We start from the raw sequence: 18,645 nt of genomic DNA, 5'->3' as shown, positions 1-18,645 counted from the left end.
AAAGGTATGCCAGTAGCAAAAACAACACTGTCTAAATGGTTATCTGATCGTATCAAATTTGTTTATTCAGCTGCTAATATGCCCTTACGACACAAAATTAAGGCTCATTCTACCAGAGCAGTGTCCACATCTTCTTTTTCTGCTAGGCTTCGTATAAACAACATCTGTGCAGCAGCCACTTGGTCAAGACCCTATACCTTTATCACTCATTACAAAGTTGACAAGGCCTCCAGGGACAGGGCCTTCTTTGGGTCTACTGTCCTGAAAAACATATTCCCGTGAGCCACCTGAGAAAGATGGTGCTTGGGACGCTACCCATCTGCAAGAATGAATGGTGAGATAGAGCAACTTCACATAAAAAAGTTATGTACTCACCATAACGTTCCATGTGAGTTGTTCATCTCGTATTCATTCTTACATCTCACCCTCCTACCCCCTCCAGGGTTTTTCGAGGACCGAGATACTAGATTCTTCCTGGTTGCTCAATCCTTCTATGGCTTTCTCCTAAAGAGTGATAGAATGACACATGGTATTATTATATGCAGCAAACAAGATCTGAGGTAACTCCAGGTGCATCATGGGATAGGCACTTGGCCTCAAGCTGTCTGAAGACCTCGAGCTTTGTAGTAGGCTGACTCCCATCTGTAAGAATGAAGGGAAGATGAACAACTCACACGGAACGTTATGGTGAGTACATAACTTCTTTTTTCACCTTCTCCAGGACCTTTATCTGTTTGTATCATCATGATATTCGCCGCTGAATGTTTACAAAAAAGCTTGTAATCCAGTCCCTATTTTCTTCTTCCCCCTCCTCCTCATTTGCTCAAAGCTTACCTTTTAGACTTGAAGAACCCTGGGGCGTTTGCTCCTCTCCTATTCATGAATCAGAGCCATGCAGCTAAAGTAAGCACTGTTCCCTATTTCTTTCAAGGTGTGTGTGTGTGTGTGTCTGTGTGTGTGTGTGTGTGTGTTTACCTTGAGTGTATTGGAATTTAACTATTGTCTTGTTTAGTCAAAATTGTGACTATTTTTTTTAATTTGACTATTGTCCTGTTTAGTCAACATTGTGACTATTCTTTGTAAACTATGTCTGACAAGAAAGGGATGACCAGGTTCAAGCAGTGTGACAAATGTGGGCAAAAGATGCCCAACTCTGATGGGCATCTTTTGTGTGTCTACTGTCTCGGGGTTCCTCATCTTCAGCTTCAACCGCTGTGTGATCTTTGTAAAAATTTTAGCTCTCGCACTTTAGCAGAGCAAAAAAATAAATTGATCCTGAAGGGATTACTAAAAACTCCTTTTTCGTAAGCCCTTTCTGAGCTGGAGGTCTCATCGCCTCCCAGAAAAGAAAGCAAAAAGAGAAGCCATTCAGATCCAACTTCTCCAGGTTCCAAGGAACCAAAATCTTCTCAGACCATACCTCAGCCGGCACCAAAATTACCAAAAATATCTGCTCTGACTTTTTTGGCACCAGAGCCTGTAGCTCTGTCTATGGTGCTGAAGTCAATAACGCTATCCACAGAACTGACAGCAATGATACCTGCTTCGGTACTGATAATTCCTTCAGTACCAGACACAATTTCGGCATCTACAGTAATTTCTCCCATGGCTCCTTCGACCTTGGTGCCGAAAACTGAAATTTTGCCCAGGACCATATATTCTCCTACAATCAGCCCCTTTTTTGGACTACAGTATAGTACATTTCTCAAGAGACCTGACTCTCCTTCCGGAATATCTGCACATTCAACCAGGAGTCTTGACAAACTCAATGTAGGGAGGCTTGTCAATCAGCTCCTAGCTGCCAGAAGCATTCCAACCCCTACCAAGACCTCCCGCCCACCTGGAGCTGAAGGTTTTTCTGCACAGACTCCAACATATCCTCCTTCAACCTCTTCTCAGGCTTTGGAGTCCTCGGTACTGATGTCTTTCCCAGTGCCAACTTCTTTGGTTTCTTTGATGCTACCTTCCATGCTTCCGGAGACTACCCTCTCAACTTCAGTCCATTTGAAGCTAATCCACCCTTGGGACTGTGACTGGCCTGTCTGCACCGTGACCGCTAGTTCAGCCCCAGCTTTTTCTATGGTGCCGTCTATGGTTCCGGTTGTTTAGGAAGCTCCTAGTCCTCACGGGCCTCCTATCCTGGAAGCGGGCTCATTTCAGCAGGGTGTGACCCCAGTTCCAAGGTTGTTCTTCTCAGTTCCCAGCTCCCATCCCTGTTCAGGTGGGCCTGCCTTCCAGGTGATGGAGAGGGCTCGTGCTTCTGCAAGCATGGAGTTGGGAGACACCCAGCGTCGGAACCTGACATTTCCCTTTCCTCTGGTATGCAGCTGACACAGCCCACTACGCATGGACATCTGGCATGGGAGCAACAAGAAACTCTACTCCAGGGCACCTGCTCTTTGGAGTCCTCCTCATAAGGTCCCACTGAGGAGCCACCCCGAAAGAGAATGTGCAAGAGGAACCACATCGATTCCCCTGAGGAATCCCTCACTGAAGATACAGATTTCATTGAGGGAGTGGTCCCCACAGTCACTCCCTGAGGATGTCTCATTCGGAGACATATTGGAGATCCTAAACAAAGGGGTGACTGGAAGCCCATCAACCTTTCTACTGAGGAATCTGTATTCTTGCAAGCCTTCTGTGCTCGACCCTCTACTTCCTGGTGACCCCACCTGGAGATGAGCTGGTTAAGCTCATTGCGCAATTTGCCTGGATGGCCCCTGACACTGTTGAGCCGATACCCCAAAGACCTGATAAATTCCTCTCTCCACCACAAGACCACTCCCACTGGTCCAGAGGCTTGGCAGTAGATTCTATGTTTGTGGCTGTGCCAACTAAGAAAGAACTTGCTGAAGAAAGTTCGGCTGTCCATCCACCAAACAGGGAGTCACAGATGACAGACAGACTAGGGAAGTTGACTTACGCTTCAGTGACCTTTGCTTTAAGGTCGCTGAACAACCTGGCACATTTTACATGTCTCCAAAGGGACCTAATTACAGACCTTTCAGGTACATTGGCAGGGGTATTGCCAGAAGAGGTGTGAGATAAAGTCATCTCTCAGATTGCCACCCTAGAGTCCATTTCAAACTCCTTCATGAGGTTGATCGTCCATACAACCAAGGGGACATCCAGAGCAGCTGGTTAAGGCATTGTCATGAGACATCACACCTGGCTGCACTTGTGCGACTTTGTAAACCTCTTCAAGTCTTCCTTTGACAACGCTCCTGTTGATGAGTCTTCCTTGTTTGGCCCAAAAGTTAAAGACACATTAGCCAGGTGTGAGAAGGATGGAAAGACTCTATCTGTTGTGGGCATATGCTTCTCCAGCCCTCAATGATCATACACCAGGAATCAGAGAGGCGGGAAGATGTGATTCAAAGAATCCCAAGGACCTTTCCACAACACAGTTGGTGAGCAATCTCCCCAGGGCAGAGGGGAATCTCGTTGGTAAGATGCCTCTCTTGTGGCAGAACGGGTCAGTGAAATCAGGGCTCCAGAGATTCCTTCTCTGGTCAGCCCGATCAGTGCTCCTGATGAGCAGCCAGATTGCTTACCTCTGGAAGCAGTCAGGGAATGTTTGTCTCTGCACCACTTGGCCTGGCAATCAATAACATCAGACTTCTGGGTGCAGAGGATAATAACCAGAGGTTACCATATCCTCTTTGGCCTTTACCCCAGGCCTCTAAGGTGAATCCCTGATGTTCCACCCAGTCAGAGGGATGCAGCAGCACTAGAAGTTCTAAAACTGCTAAAAAAAAAAAGAGTCATCCAATTATTCACACCAGATCAAATAGGATCCGGATTTTACTCAAGGTTCTTTTTAATGCCAAAAAAGACAGGGGACTGGAAACCAATTTTGGACCTCAGTGTACTGAACAAGTTCATCAGACAAGCAAAGTTATGGATGGTCACGGTTCAGTCCATTCTTCCATTTCTGGTGAAGGGCAACTGGATATGTTCTATAGATCTTCAGGATGCGTATTACCACATAAAAATGGACAAACGAGCCAGAAGATATCTTCACTTCTGGCTGGGAGCCAGTCACTACCAATTTCGAGTACTGCCCTTTGGTCTCTCCACAGCCCCCAGAGTGTTCACCAAATGCATGGCAGTAGTAGCTCACCTGAGACTACAAGGATTCCATGCATTTCCATATCTAGATGGTTGGCTCCTTACTGCTCCAACCAAGAGTCTATTGCTTCAAGCCATATTGTACACTCAAAATCTTGCAGAAAAGCTAGGAATCTCAGTAAACACAAAAAAGGCAAAGTTGGTACAGACACAAAGCTTAGAGTTCATTGGGGCAATGTTTGACACAATATCCTGCCGAGTTGCTTTACCTCATCACAGGCTACAAAGGTTGAGATCTCAACTTTAAATAATACTCTCTCAAAGCCTTGTTTCAGTTCGACTGGTCCTACAACTTCTGGGCTCCATGGCAGCTACAATCACACTGGTTCCACTAGCAAGATTCCATATGAGGTTGCTTCAGAGGCTCCTGGCATCCCAACAGTCTATTTTAACACACCTGATGTCTTACCCAATCTGCATAACAAACCGATATAAGCAGGATCTGAATTGGTGGATGAAGCCAGAGGAGGATCTATGGTGTCGTCCTTCCCCCCCCACTCAACCCAAAGCCACATTGACCATGGACACTTCCCTGATGGGGTGTTGGGGAGTATTTTCAGGAAAAGACCGTCCAAGGCACTTGGTCCCCCTCAGAGGCCAGGCTGCATATCAATGTCCTAGAACTGAGGGCGGTGCTCCTAGTGTTGCAAGCATTCCAAACGACCCTTCCGTTGGGGACAGTTGCTATCCAATCAGACAATATGTCAGTAGTCCGGTACATCAACAAGCAAGGAGGAATCAGATCCCGCCTATTATGCCAGGAATCCCTGGCAAAAGGTGATAGCTTCCAACCTTTTCTCTTAGCAATGCATATTCCCAGGAACTCCAATCTGATTGCAGACAAAGTGAGCAGAAACATTCTGATGCCTCACGAGTGGTCTCTCAATCCTGTAGTAGCAACACAAATAGTTTGTCATTTGGGCTAGCCTTGGCACAATCTCTTTGCTTCCCCCTTGAACCACAAATACAGCAGCTTCTTTGCCCTGATCCCCCCAGGGGAGTCACCGAGAGATGCTCTGATACCCAATTGGCCCCTGGGTCTACTGTATGCCTTTTCTCCTTTTCCCCTCATTCCACATTTCTTGAAGAAAGCACAAATGTTGAGAAGCAAGGTAATCCTCATTGCACCCTATTAGCCCCATCAAGTTTGGTTCCCCTTCCTATGGCCTAACCTGGTTCACTGTCCGTGGACCCTGGATCCAACCCTAGGACTCCTATCTCACCCACATGGGCTGGTCCATCCCAACCTTCAGACTCTCAAGCTGACCGCTTGGTTTCTCCACTTCTGCTGATTGCCATGCAGATGAACCTATCTTCCCCAGAGAGAAAGATACTTCTGGCTTCTCCTAAACCCTCCACCAGGAAACTCTATCGTAGCAACTGGGTCAGGTTTGTAATCTGGGCTAAAGAACAAGGACTAGACCCATGCTTAACCCTGGTCCATAAGGTCTTAGAATACTTGTCGACTCTACTCCAGTCAGGAGCCTCAGCCTCTGCTGTTACAGTTCACTTAGCAGCTATTGACAATTTTCGTAATGGCTCTAATGATTCTTCATTAATGTCCCAACATCTTTGCAAAACCTTCTTGAAGGGAGTTCTGCATCTGAGACCTCCTATTAAAAATCCTACTGAACCTTGGAATTTGACTCTAGTCTTACAAACTTTGACTTGTTCACCCTTCGAACCTTCTGCCACATGTGACATAAAGTTTTTGTCCTGGAAAACCTTATTCCTGGTAGCCATCACCTCAGCCAGGAGAATATCAGAGTTACAAGCCTTGTGTGTTAATCCCCCTTCTATAATTTTCCACAATGAAAGAGTATCGCTTGAGACTAACCCTTCCTTTCTGCCTAAGGTTATTTCAAATTCAAATCTCAGTCAGTCCATTGATTTGCCATTTTTTTCCCCAAAATGTTCTAACACAGGTGAATACCATTTACACCTGTTGGATGTACACAGACAACTACACTTTTACTTAGAACTAAATCTTTCAGAAAGTCGGACCATCTGTTCGCATCCTTTATATCCTTTTCAGGCCCAAAATTGGGCAACACTGTTTCCAAAGTCACCTTATCAAAATGGTTAAGAGATTGCATTACCTTTGTCTATCAACAGAACAAATTAACTTTACCTACTACAGTCAAGGCTCACTCCACCAGGTCAGTGTCCACTTCAGTGGCATTTCATTCCAGAAACTCTTTGGATGACATCTGAGGAGCAGCTACCTGGGCAGCCCCCCACACCTTTATCACACATTACAAATTGGATATGGTCTCCAGGGGAAGAGCATCCTTTGGCTCAATAGTGCTCAGGAATATCCCTCCATAGGGCATCCCAGGACAAAAAGTAGCTAGGGACTCTGTCCCATCAGTAAGGAATGAATGAAGATTTACAACATCAGATAAAGAAGTTATGTCCTTACCATAACGTTCCATCTGTGTTCTAGATCTTCATTCATTCCTTACGTTCCACCCTCCTACCCCCTGCTGGAAGACTCCTGGTGGATCGTTTTTGATCCTGACTACTGGATAGGGTATTTGCTCAGATAGGGCCTCCATTGTTTCTAATCCTTACGGGCAAACTCGATCTGAAGAGAGGAGGAGAGGGGCACTATGGGTATGACTTAGCTCAAGAGTTTTTTGGCTGGCAGGAGCTTGTTGTATTGACCAAGTCAGTTCCGAGGACGGAACCGAAACCCATCAGTAAGGAATGAATGAAGATCTACAACACAGATGGAATATTATGGTAAGGACATAACTTCTTTTTTCCTGGGCCAAAAGGGGGTCACCATGTTTGTGGAGACCTTATGAATAGTTAGAAGAATCCTGGTTATTGGAAGAAAGGGTGGAAGGGAGTACAAGAACATTCCTATCCATGGAAATGAAATGCATCTGTCTTCCAGGCTTGATTGCAGGGAGACTTGGAGCAACATTTCTTTAACTGTCTGTTGTGGCTGGAGGCAAACTGATCTACTGGAGGAGCTCCCCACAGGTGGAACAGTTCCTGGAAGACTCCCAGATTCAACATCCATTCTTGAGGGTCTGTCCAGCTCCTGCAACAATGTTTTATTCTAAAGGAATGTATAGATTGACTTGAGAAAATACATCTCAGGCTACCATAGCTAATCTGCAAAGGAGAGGTAGGACTTAGTTTCCCCGTTTATCAGTGTAAACGGCAGAAAGAAATAGAGAGACTGTGTTTCCATATCCCAACATAAAGAAAAATCTCCAGGATCTCGTGCATTAGGGAGATTAGTGCCAGTAGATAAACAATGCCTTTTATCACCTACCTTAAATCCTGTCACTACCCTTGCTCTATCAGAAGGTGTTAACAAGGAAGGAGGTGGTAAAATTGCTTTAAAAAGAGCCATCTAAGAAGTCCTTGTGATCTCTCTGCATCCCTTCACAACAAAAAGTTCAGCAGGTATTTTGCCCTGCTCCCCCCTCAAGGAGAATAACCAAGAGATGGTCTAGTCCACGTTTGGCCTCCCAGTCTTCTTTATGCTTATCCCTCGCTTCCTTTGATCCCAAAATTTCTATAGAAAGCAGCTTTGTTGAAGAGCTCAATCATCCTCACAGATCCTTTCTGGCCTCACCAGGTGTGCTACCCCTTCATTTGGTCTCATCTGTGTTATCCTCCCTGGATACTGGACCCAACTCCAGATCTTTTCTCACACCATTCAGGAACGAATCATCCCAATATCCCAGCCCTCAATCTAACTACATGGTTTCTCCAATTCCAATAGTAGCAAGACAGCTCACACTTTCCTCCCCAATACGTATCATTTTATTATCCTTGGAAAAAGACTGCACAAAAAAGGTTAACATGAGCAAATGGGAAAGATTTTCCCTTTTCTGTGTTAAGAAACAATGTTGACCCTTTTAATGCCCCTGTTTCTGTTGTTCTTGATTTTCTGTCTGCTCTTCTCAAAGAAGGAGCTAGTTTTTCTAAGATTAAAGTACAGTTGGCAGCCATATCAAATTTTCATAGAGGAGATAAAAATTATTCTGTGACTGCTTCTAAGTTATGTAGGGTATTCTTGAAGGGCACTTTCCTCCTTAGACCTCCAGTAAAGGATCCTTCACTTCCTTGGGATTTGATAGTAGTATTACAAGGTCTGACTGAAAAACCCTTTGAATCCTCAGCAAAAAAAAAAAAACAAAACAAAACAAAACAAAAAATAATGTAAAGTATCTTTCTTGGAAAACAGTCTTTTTAGTGGTCATCACTTCTGCTACAAGTATTTCTGAACTCTAGACTCTTTCATCAAGGACACCGTACATTATTTTCCATAAAGACAAGGTTATCCCATGAACTAACCCTTCTTTTATACCCAAATTGGCTTTTGAATCTAACATTAATCAATCCAGTCATTTACTGGTCTTTGCAAATTTTTCAAACAAAGGTGAATACATGCTACATCTTCTGGATGCGCACAGACAATCGCTTTTATTTACACAGAAATAAAGAAATCAGAAAATCAGACCAGCTGTCTGTTTCTTTCTCAGAAAATTGATTGGGTTATCCAATATCTAAAGTTACATTGGCTAAATGGATAACTAATTCCATTTCTTGGATTTATTCCCAACAAGGAATTTCTCTACCAACACCGCTTATAGCCCACTCATCTTGATACAGGACTACTTCATCCGCATTTTTGCCAAGAACGTCTATTGATGAAATTTGTTCTGCAGCCACATGGTCCAGTGCTCATACCTTTATTACTCATTACAAATCAGACCTATCTGCTGAAAGAGAGGTGCCTTTGGTTCAGTGGTTCTCTGGAATATCCTTACACGAGGGCCACCCAAGATTTATGTAGGTGTCCCATTCATTGAGGAAGAATGAAAAAGACAACATCAGATTTATAACTTATATACTCACCATAACTAGGCATCTGTGTTGTCTATTTTCATTCTTTCTCAACTTCCCCCCTTCCACCCCCCTTCTTATAATCTTCTGGAGTGACCTGTTGGTTTTATTATTGGAACCTATAGTTCTGAGTTTGAGCCTGTTCTATTATCTCTGCCTTTCTCTAACATCTTAGTGTGATTTTTATGGCAACAACCTCAATCTGATGTACTGGGGATGGACTAGGGCATTATAGGTAGAGGGAGGAGCTTGGGAGTTGGATCCAAAGTCTGAAATATGCGGCCGAGTTGGATCAGAGGATTGGATCCATAACCCATTCATTGAGGAAGAATGAAAATGGAGAACTGATGCCTAGTTATGGTAAGTACATAATTTATAATTTCTGTTAGTGTTTACAGTAAATCTGGTGGGGATTTCTGCTTGTAGCAGTGTTTATTTGGCTTCTGTCTTTGACAAATGTTTGTTTTTACTGTTTCTGAGAAAACTCAGTATTTCCCTTAGAAATGCGGTGTGTATTTGTGCTGTTAGACACTAGGGGCTGTCTCATGCAGTCAGAGCCTCAGCCTACAGTGATTCTTTTGGGGCAACTGCTTTGCCCACAGACCACTTTCCTTTTGTCCTGTCTCCGTCTAATACAGCTTTGCCAGCCACTATGGAGCAGGTTTAGACATGTCCTTTGGGGCTGTTCCAGTATCTGGAAAAAGTGTGGGACAATAAATCCTTTTAGGTGCAGGAATAGTCTAGGATAAGAGAACATTTGTCAGACATAATACTGTCCCCAGATATTTTATCTAGTTGTAAAGTTCACAAGGAAAAAAAAAAGCATAAGCTTCATCATATAGCTGATAATCAGATTGCAGCTGTTTATAAGGCTGATATGGTTAACTTGGCTAAGAGTGTTCTGTAGATAGCTAATTCTGGTAGTTGTGTTCCCATACATGGCTCTGGTGCTAGTTTGGCTTGAGTCCTTTCTGTTGTTTAAGAGAATGGTGAGGAATCTGATGAGGACAATAGTGACTTCCTAGCTGACACTGAGTCCAGTCACTTTGATTCTTCAGAAGGTAAACCTGAGCTTAAATCCAAACAAATATTCACTTTTCCTCAGATGACTTCTAGGCTTAGTGATGCTTTTGTTTGGGAGCAATCAGGATCTACCTCAGAGCTAGGCAGTGTATATGAACTTATTAAGGATGAGATGGCCAATAATGTGGTTATCCCCCTTCACTTACCAGCCTTGGAAGATGTTTATAAAGCTGTCTGCTGGACACTAGCATCTATTCCTGCAAAGGCTCAAAGAAAATATAGGGTCTCCTTGGATATGACAAGTCTCTTTTCTCATTTGACTGCAGACGAAGCTGTGGTCTCCCCAACAGCCTGCTCAAATAAAAAAGTCCTTGGCTTCATCAATCCAATGCCCCCTGATAAAAGAGGGAAAATGATGAGATCTTCAGGGCAAAAATATGTCACTTTCTAGTAGTGTAGCCTTTAGAATGTTAAATTATCAATGCTATATATGGAAATTTATTTTATAGTTTGGATGATTTTGCTGCATAGCAAAAATCTTACATGACTTTGTTTCCAATTTGACTCAGGTTTCGAAACATACTTTGAGAGGTATGCTTGAATGTGCAGATAGTCTCGAGAAATGTTGCTTCTTCTGTTGTACTAAGATGGTATGCTTGATTATGTAATCAGAACTTCTTAAACTGTGGGATGACAGAGGCAAATTAATGCTTGAGGTATTTGTTATGTTTCATGTATCTAAGTTCTTCATAAACATGACAGCTTCCTTCGAGGGGCAGAACAAGTGAAAATCCTAGCCAAACAAAAGTCAGGAATCCAAAAGGAAATGGCAGGAGGATAATTCTTCCAAACAAGAGGGGTTCCTTTCCCAAAAAGGATCAAGCCCCTGCCCAAGAGAGGTTCCTTTCCCAAAAAGGATCAAGCCCCTGCAAAGGAATGTCTGTGCTGAGTCACAGAGCTCCCCTATCCCCTTCCCGCCCATCTTTTTCTTCCTCCTTCTCCCAGGGTCTCTCTCAACCCTGCAGCTTGGCCACAAATAGTCTCAGACAAATGGGTTCTGAGAATAATTCATAAAAGAAACATTTGGCAGTGGACAGAAACTTCTCCCCCCTTCAGAGAAAATCCCCATACCCACCAGACCACACAGAGCTGTTTCCTCCAGTGCTCCATCACATGGTAGAAGCAGGTGTCATAGAACCAGTGCCTGCAATACACAAAAGCAAAAGATTTTACTCCAGAATCATTTTGGTACCAAAAAAGAGCACTCCTGGAGACCCGTCCTAGTCTTGTCCTTTCTGAACACCTTTGTAAATTTCTGAAGTTCAAAATGCTCACCTTACAGTCAGCACTAGTGTTGCTTCCAGGACAGTGTTTCATGGTGACTCTAGATCTCAAGGATGATTCAGGAAACTTTTGAAATTTGCTGTGTCTGGTTTACATTATCAGTTTTCTGCATTACCCTTTGAGATATCTGTTGCAACTCGAGTGTTTTCAAATTGTCTGCCCCCAATGATTGACTAATGCAGAACCCTAGGCATCCACATTTTTTTCTTATTTGGATGGCTTGCTGATTTGGGCAGATGCTGTATCCAGGTGCTTGGAGTATTTAGACAAGGTCACATCCCTTCTTTCCCAGCTGAGCTTTAAACCGAACCTTCAAAAGTCCTTCCTCACAGCCTCTAAATGAATTGTTTTACTTAGGTGTTGGGTCGGCACAGTAAAAAGGATGCCTTCCTGACAGAAGTCAATGTTCTGACTTATCAGGGCATTTTCTTGGATTTCAGAAGACATGGCCTTTGGAAAGAGAGTTCATCAAAATTCGAAGTGTCACTGCATCAGTGATTCCTCGCAGTACCACTAGCCAGGCTACACATGAGAAAAATTTGGTGGTGCTCCCAGGATTGTTGGACCCAACACCTTCATCCTTTGGATTTCCAAGTATTGGGATTTGTGAAACAGGAACTGCAGTGGTTGAGAGATCAACTGTCTCTGAAGCCAGGATTTCCTTTTTCTCTTCATACCCCAGTCCAATAAGTCGAGATGGACTCTTCAAATTTTGTGTGAGGAGAAGTGTGCATAGGTGTTCATGTGCAAGGCTTATGGGGTACTCAGGACACACCAAAGCCCATAAATGTAAAAGAGATGTTGGCAGTGATTCAAGCCTTAAAAATTCTTCACCACATATAGACTCCAGGTCCTCTTCTAGTGGTTACAGACAACACTACCATGAAGTGGTACCTGAATATGCAAGGGGATGCAAGGTCATACCTTCTTTCCCAGTGGGCAGTTGTGGTCTAGGAGCTGGCTATACAGCATTTTCTTCAGGTCTCATTTATTCTGTCAGAGCAAAACCCAGTAGCAGACAGACTAAACAGATCCTGGACTGACCCTCATGAGTGGAACTTTCTAGCAGAGGTCTTTCAGGACATGAAACAGATGTGGGGAACATCTCAAACATCTCAAGTAGATTTATTTGCCTCCTTTCAAACAGACAACTGAAAAATTCTGTTCAAGACATCCTTGCAGCCATGCTTGGAAGACAGATGCTGCATCATTCCCATGGTCAGGAAGGTTCTGTATGCATTTTTCCACACTTTCCAGTGATTCCCAAGGTACTTTTAAAGATTCCAAAATAATTACATAAGATCGTTGTAGTAGCACCCTTCTGTCCCAGGCAGACGTGGTTCACCCTTTCAGTGAAACTATCCGAGGGCAATTAGCACAAGCTTTCTCACAGACTTGATCTGCGCCCACAGCATCATGGATGAATGGTACACCCCAACGTAAAGCAATTGCAACTGAAAGCCTGGATGATTCTATTTTGATACATTTTAGGCACCTGTTCCATGAGGATACGCAGCAAGTATTTAAGGAGACAAGAAAACCTGCAACCAGAAAATTGTATGTTTACAAGTGGAAGAAGTTTTCTAGTTCTAGAGGTCACAAAAGGGTTTCAACCCCTCTAGTTTTTAAATATTTGTGTGAGCTACTTAGAGATGGTTTGTCGTTTGCTTCTATCAAAGTGCATCTTACAGCCATCTCAACTTATCTTCCCATGAATCCTCCTCTTTTTATCTCTTTTCGTGGTCAAATACTTTATGAAAGGAGTGCTGCATGTGAGACCTCCTTGAAAGTCAATTCCTCCTCACTGGGATTTCAGTTTTGTTCTTGAAAAACTGACCTTACCTCATTTTGAACCTGCCTCTCAGGCTGATTTATGGTTCATTACCTAGAGGACCTGACATCTACAAGGTGAGTCTCCGAGATGCAAGATGTCATGGTGGGCCAACCCTATCTGAATTTTCACAAGGATAGGATTGTATTATGCAGTAATCCAGCATTCATACCTAACATTATTTCTGAATTTTCATTGAATCAAGTCATCAATCTCCCAGTGTTCCTTTCTGATTCAAAAAGCAGGGGAGAAAAAATTCTATGTACATACCTTGGATTCACATGCAGCTCTGGTGCTACCTTGACAGAACAAAGCCCTTTAGGAGTGTTGAAAGATCATTTGTCTCCTACATGGGGGCTAAGAAAGGTCAACTTGTCTCTATGCAAACTATTGCATGATGGTTGTCATCTGCTATTGTTGTCTGTTACTCCCTCCATTGTAAATCTCTTCCAGACAAAGTTAAGGCTCACTCGACCAGGGCCTTATCCTGCTCAATGGCATATTGAAAAGGGGTGGACTCTAAAAGCATTCTAGAGGCAGCAACCTAGTCCTCTGCTCATACCTTCACAAAGCACTATGGATTAAATTATTTTTCAAGGTCCAGATCAGGCTTTACTAGGACCATTTTCCACTGGCTCCTGAATCCTGTAACAGTAAATGTTTGAATTCTTCACTACCTCTGTGGCAGCACCTGCCCGACATCTGCCAGATTATGCATAGCTGAGGTGTGTTTAAACCTCTTTATTTGATTGTTGTTGGATTTAGTTTTTATATGGTATTGTGACTGGCTGCTAATTTACTGTTGCTAGCTGATTCCGGTATCATTTATTTTCCTCTCCTTCTCCGTGGAAGTGAAAAGCCTGAACACTCACTTCTTGTGACAGCTGAAAGTTTGCTTGCTTGCTGAATAAACTTGTGTTTTTGCACTACTGCGTGGAGTCTCCGTTCCATATTCAGGGTACCTGAGGACTTCTTAATGATTTTTGGTGCCTTGGTGTACTTTTTGTTTTTTATTACAGCTGAAAGTTTCCCACTCAGAATATGCTCAGCCAATCAGTGGTCACAGGAAGAGAGAGGGAGGGGAACATGCGGTTTTGAAAGCTGGCCAGTACTGGGTTACCATTGCAGATAATCCAAAATTCCACTGAAACAGAAATGCATTTGAACATCAACTGTTACAGGTCAATAGGACTTGTGCAACAGTATTTTATAGGTCTGTGTTTTGTATAATGATGGAGTGTGTTAGTTATTAGTATAGTTTCATAGTATATAGTACTAGGCTATCTGCCCTGGGGCATTTTGTTGGATTTTGTCAATATTTGGGGCAGTAAACTTTTGTAAAGTCAGGTAAATATGTGTTTAGCCAATTATGCTCAGTGTTTTGCCATTCACTATTTTTTACATTTACCGCTTGTTGATATAATCATTTGCTGACACCATTAGCTCCAAACCTAAAGAAAGTTCTAAACAATTAAGTAGAAAACAAGATTAAGAAGACTATTTTGCTAAGATTAGCAGGAGCATTTCAGAGAGGAGAGAGAAAGGAAATCAAAACAGAAGCAGACTAAAACAACATGTGGCAATGGAAAGTGTATAAAAAAATAAGGATATGTAGGAAGAAACTAAAAAGTAATGCAAAACATGAGAAACTGAAAGCTTGTGCTTATGGATATAGATAGCAAGATACAAGCAGTGACAATGTTTTTAGTCTCTAGTTTTATACGCAGGTTGGGCATATTTTTATCAACCTGTGGAGAATTCGTGGACAGTAATTAATTAATAAATGACTGAAGAATTTTGTCTTCCAAGATGGCCGCACATTGAGTAACAGCTTAATTCTGGCTCTCACAGTGTAAAAACAGAAACTTAGCAGAGAAAGCCAGTGGACCTGGATTTCTGAGTACATTTGAGTAACTAACTAGTAAGTACACTGCCTGGATGCCAGGAAAAAGAAATACAGAAGACCTGAAGGAAAATCAGCAACAATAGTTGATGAAAAAACACTGACTGGGAAAAGTACTCTAGCTGTTCAGCAAAAAGAAGTGCAAGATCCAGACATGACGTCCAGTAACCTTGAGGAAAGTATAAAGCAATTACATATAAACCTGACTAAAATAAATGAAACACTGATGGAGTATATCAACTAAAACAATAAAAGACTGGAAAAAAATGGAAGAAGCTTTAAACGGATACTCAGATGAGATGATAAAACTGCAAAACTCAGAGATCGAAATGAAGAAAAGGCTGGCTGAATATGAGACCGCACAAGAGATGTGTCAAAAAAATAATAGAATTAGAGGCTGTCAGCAAGCTTAGGATTCAAAGCGAGAGCTCCTCCCATCCTACCCATACTGCCTAGCATACCTCTCAACTGTACCGAATTCCTCAGTAAATACTGGTTTTGAGGGCAAAATATTGGGGTGCCATAAATTTCCCAAGTGACCCCTTTAATTTCTGAATTTCCTGGGGTTTTTTCAACAATTTTTTTGGCCGAATTTGTTGCTGAAGTCATCACGTGCTGGGAGTACACACTGACATCAGCTTCACGCGGCAGACTGCCAGCCTGTCGGAATTCGGCTGAAGGCTCGAAGGGGTGTGTACTCCCTGTTTACTATTTTCCATAAGGTAATGTGGTTGCTGTTGCAGCAGTTAGTAGGTTACAGTGAATGAATGGAGCTGTGGAGAGGATGACTCTCTTGTCTCGAGCAGGCACCAGGCAGCTGTTTTTTGTTTTAAATTTGTAAAAGCAACCACCGAGCCATTCAGAATCATCATTACTACTTAATTTAGGTGCAGCAGTCAACATGCATAGTCGGACCAGTCCGCAGGTCTAAGAAAGACAAGTTGAGAGGTATTCTGGGAAGTGTAATGTAGAACTGTAATCGAGGGCAATGAATATCAGAATAGGTGAAAATAGCTGGCAAAGCTTGCAAGGGCTACAGTAATCTTTCTGCAAAGAACATTTCTCAGCATTGTTAATACTTTTTACTGCACTGCAATGACCTTTTCAGCTCTTAATGTTTGTACAAGTAGGAAAGGAAATGTTTTCTGCTGCCAAACAATTTGATCTGCAGCATAACCTTGTTTATATTATGCCCAGTTAATGCTGAGCATGTGTTAAACAATGCAGAGAAACATACAATTAATGTGAGCAGAGCATGTTTTGGTTTACAGAAATATATCATAACGGAGTCTTTGCATAAAACATTACATGATAGCCCTTACTGATGTAGTCTCTAGTCTCAGCCTTGAAGTTAAGGAACTGCTTCTGAACTGATACAGGCCTCTAGGCAGATTATGTTTGATGCTTTGGTTATGTCTCATTGCCTTAGGCCTAAAAATAAATCTCCTTCACTTTACAGCTGAAAGAAGGTAGGATATGAGAGACCTCAGTGAATACTGTTTATCACTACCATGAGAGGGGGAGAGATGTCAATATGTTTTATTTCCTTATCCTTCTCTGGGAATTGAAAAGTCTTGTAATCTAAGCAGAAAAGGCATAGAGATGACATACAGTGCCAACTGTTGTCAGTAAAGGCTTTCAAATCTAGTATATACCAAACAATTCTAACCACTAGTTTACATTAAGTCATTTTCAGCAGCTGTACACTAAAGATACCTTTCAGCTTAGTAGCACCAGGCAGCTGTTTTTTGTTTTATATTAGTAAAAGCAACCGGCGAGCCATTTGGAATCATTGTTACTACTTGATTTAGGTGCAACAGTCGGGAGCTGCAGAGTCGGACCAGTCTGCGGATCTAAGAAAGACAAGTCCTCTTCTATCTTCTTAATCAGGCAGTGCACAGCAGAAATGAAAAAAAAATATCCACTACTACTTCCAGTTACTCCCCCAGCTCCTCCAAGGAAAAAAAAAAAAAAAAAGGGACTACTGGTTTTCTCTGGCAAATATAAAAGGACAGTTGAGTTTCAGTGTTATATCCTGCAGAAAATGCACACTAACACAAAATCTGTTACTCATAACATTAAAAGCAATATGTAAAATCTAATCGGTCCATTCCATTGTCCTCTTTCTCACTATATTTTTGGCTTTGTCCCTGACTTTTTTAGTAAGGAGTGAGTAGTGTAAAATATACAGTCTGGCACTAGGGAGTTTGCTAAATAGTGTTGTTAATTGAACACTGGGGGAATAAAAACAGCAAAACAATGTAAGCAAAACAAAATATACAGCATGTTATCGCTTTGGAAAAAGGGCTGTCTGTTGTTGCTCCTGCTGGGACTGGTGCAGCTACTTAGTGTTATAAAAAGTGAGGAGAGAGGTGAGTACTTGCTGCATCCTGTCAACTGAATTGCAGGACTGCTTAGATATATGCAATGCAAGTGTTCGATAAAATTCTTGTTTTGTAGTTCTAAATAGACAAGAAATTGTGACAAGGCTGTGCAAAGTTCGCAAGTCCTACTGTACTGTAGTAGTTGTTATATTGCAGAAAATGTTGTTACTGTGTAGCTGAGAGAACATGCTAAATACTTATTAAAGTACATTTCCAGAGGTGTGCTTTTAACTGTGTTTACAGTTGACTGTAGTAGGCAGTTCAGTTCCTTGTAACATTACTACGCAACAGTTTATGGACATGTTAAAAATTCTTGAGGCAGGAATTTTAAGTGAACGGTTAGGGACCGTTTGGTCATGGTAATAATCCTATTTTGGAAGACCTCTGACAGTCACTAGGGAAACTTCTTGCAGAAGTGTTTGGAAATTGGAGAGAAATGTGCCCTAGGTAGAATCGATTGCTGTGATTTGTAAAATTCTTTATAATAAAAGTTGTAAAGTTTATAGTGAACCAAAATCCCCGCTCGTTGTTTACCTCTGATCTCACTACAAGAGTTTTTCCTTTTTAACTTCTCCTTATGCAAGAGAGTCATGTAGCCAGTGATGTATTTAATGACACAATGCAGTTTGGTAAAGAACTGACATGAATGCTGGTTGACAGTGAAGATGCCATTTACAGGAATCCCAAAATGTTGAGAGGTCTGAAAACTTCAAATATTATATCAACAACAAAAATTAATTCTGCAGTGTTTTAGATATATTTTAAAAAATGAACTTGGGTCTTGGGTCAGGCAAGTGACTGCAGTAGCGTGTATGTTGGGGTGGGGGTTGTCATAACAGTTTGCACTGTAACTGTAACCTGACAACAGTTGCCTAAAATATATTTCTAGAGCTATTATTTATTCATCTTTGTGTATGTGTGTGTGTGTGTGTGTGTGTGTGTGTGTGTGTGTGTGTGTGTGTGTGTGTGTGTGTGTGTGTGCGCGTGCGTGTGTGTGCGTGTGTATTCACATACTGTATGCATCTGGTAACAACAAATTGAAGATACATTATGGTGGTTTTAGGCTATTATTTATATATTATTTCATTCATTTGATCGCAAACTGAAGAACAAAATAGCCATGTGTGTGTGTGTGTGTGTGTGTGTGTGTGTGTGTG

This window comes from Protopterus annectens, chromosome 13.part0, assembly GCF_019279795.1.
Source record: "Protopterus annectens isolate FY-2018-M chromosome 13.part0, PAN1.0, whole genome shotgun sequence".
Taxonomy (NCBI): domain Eukaryota; kingdom Metazoa; phylum Chordata; order Ceratodontiformes; family Protopteridae; genus Protopterus; species Protopterus annectens.
Note: the sequence above shows the minus strand (reverse complement) of the source record.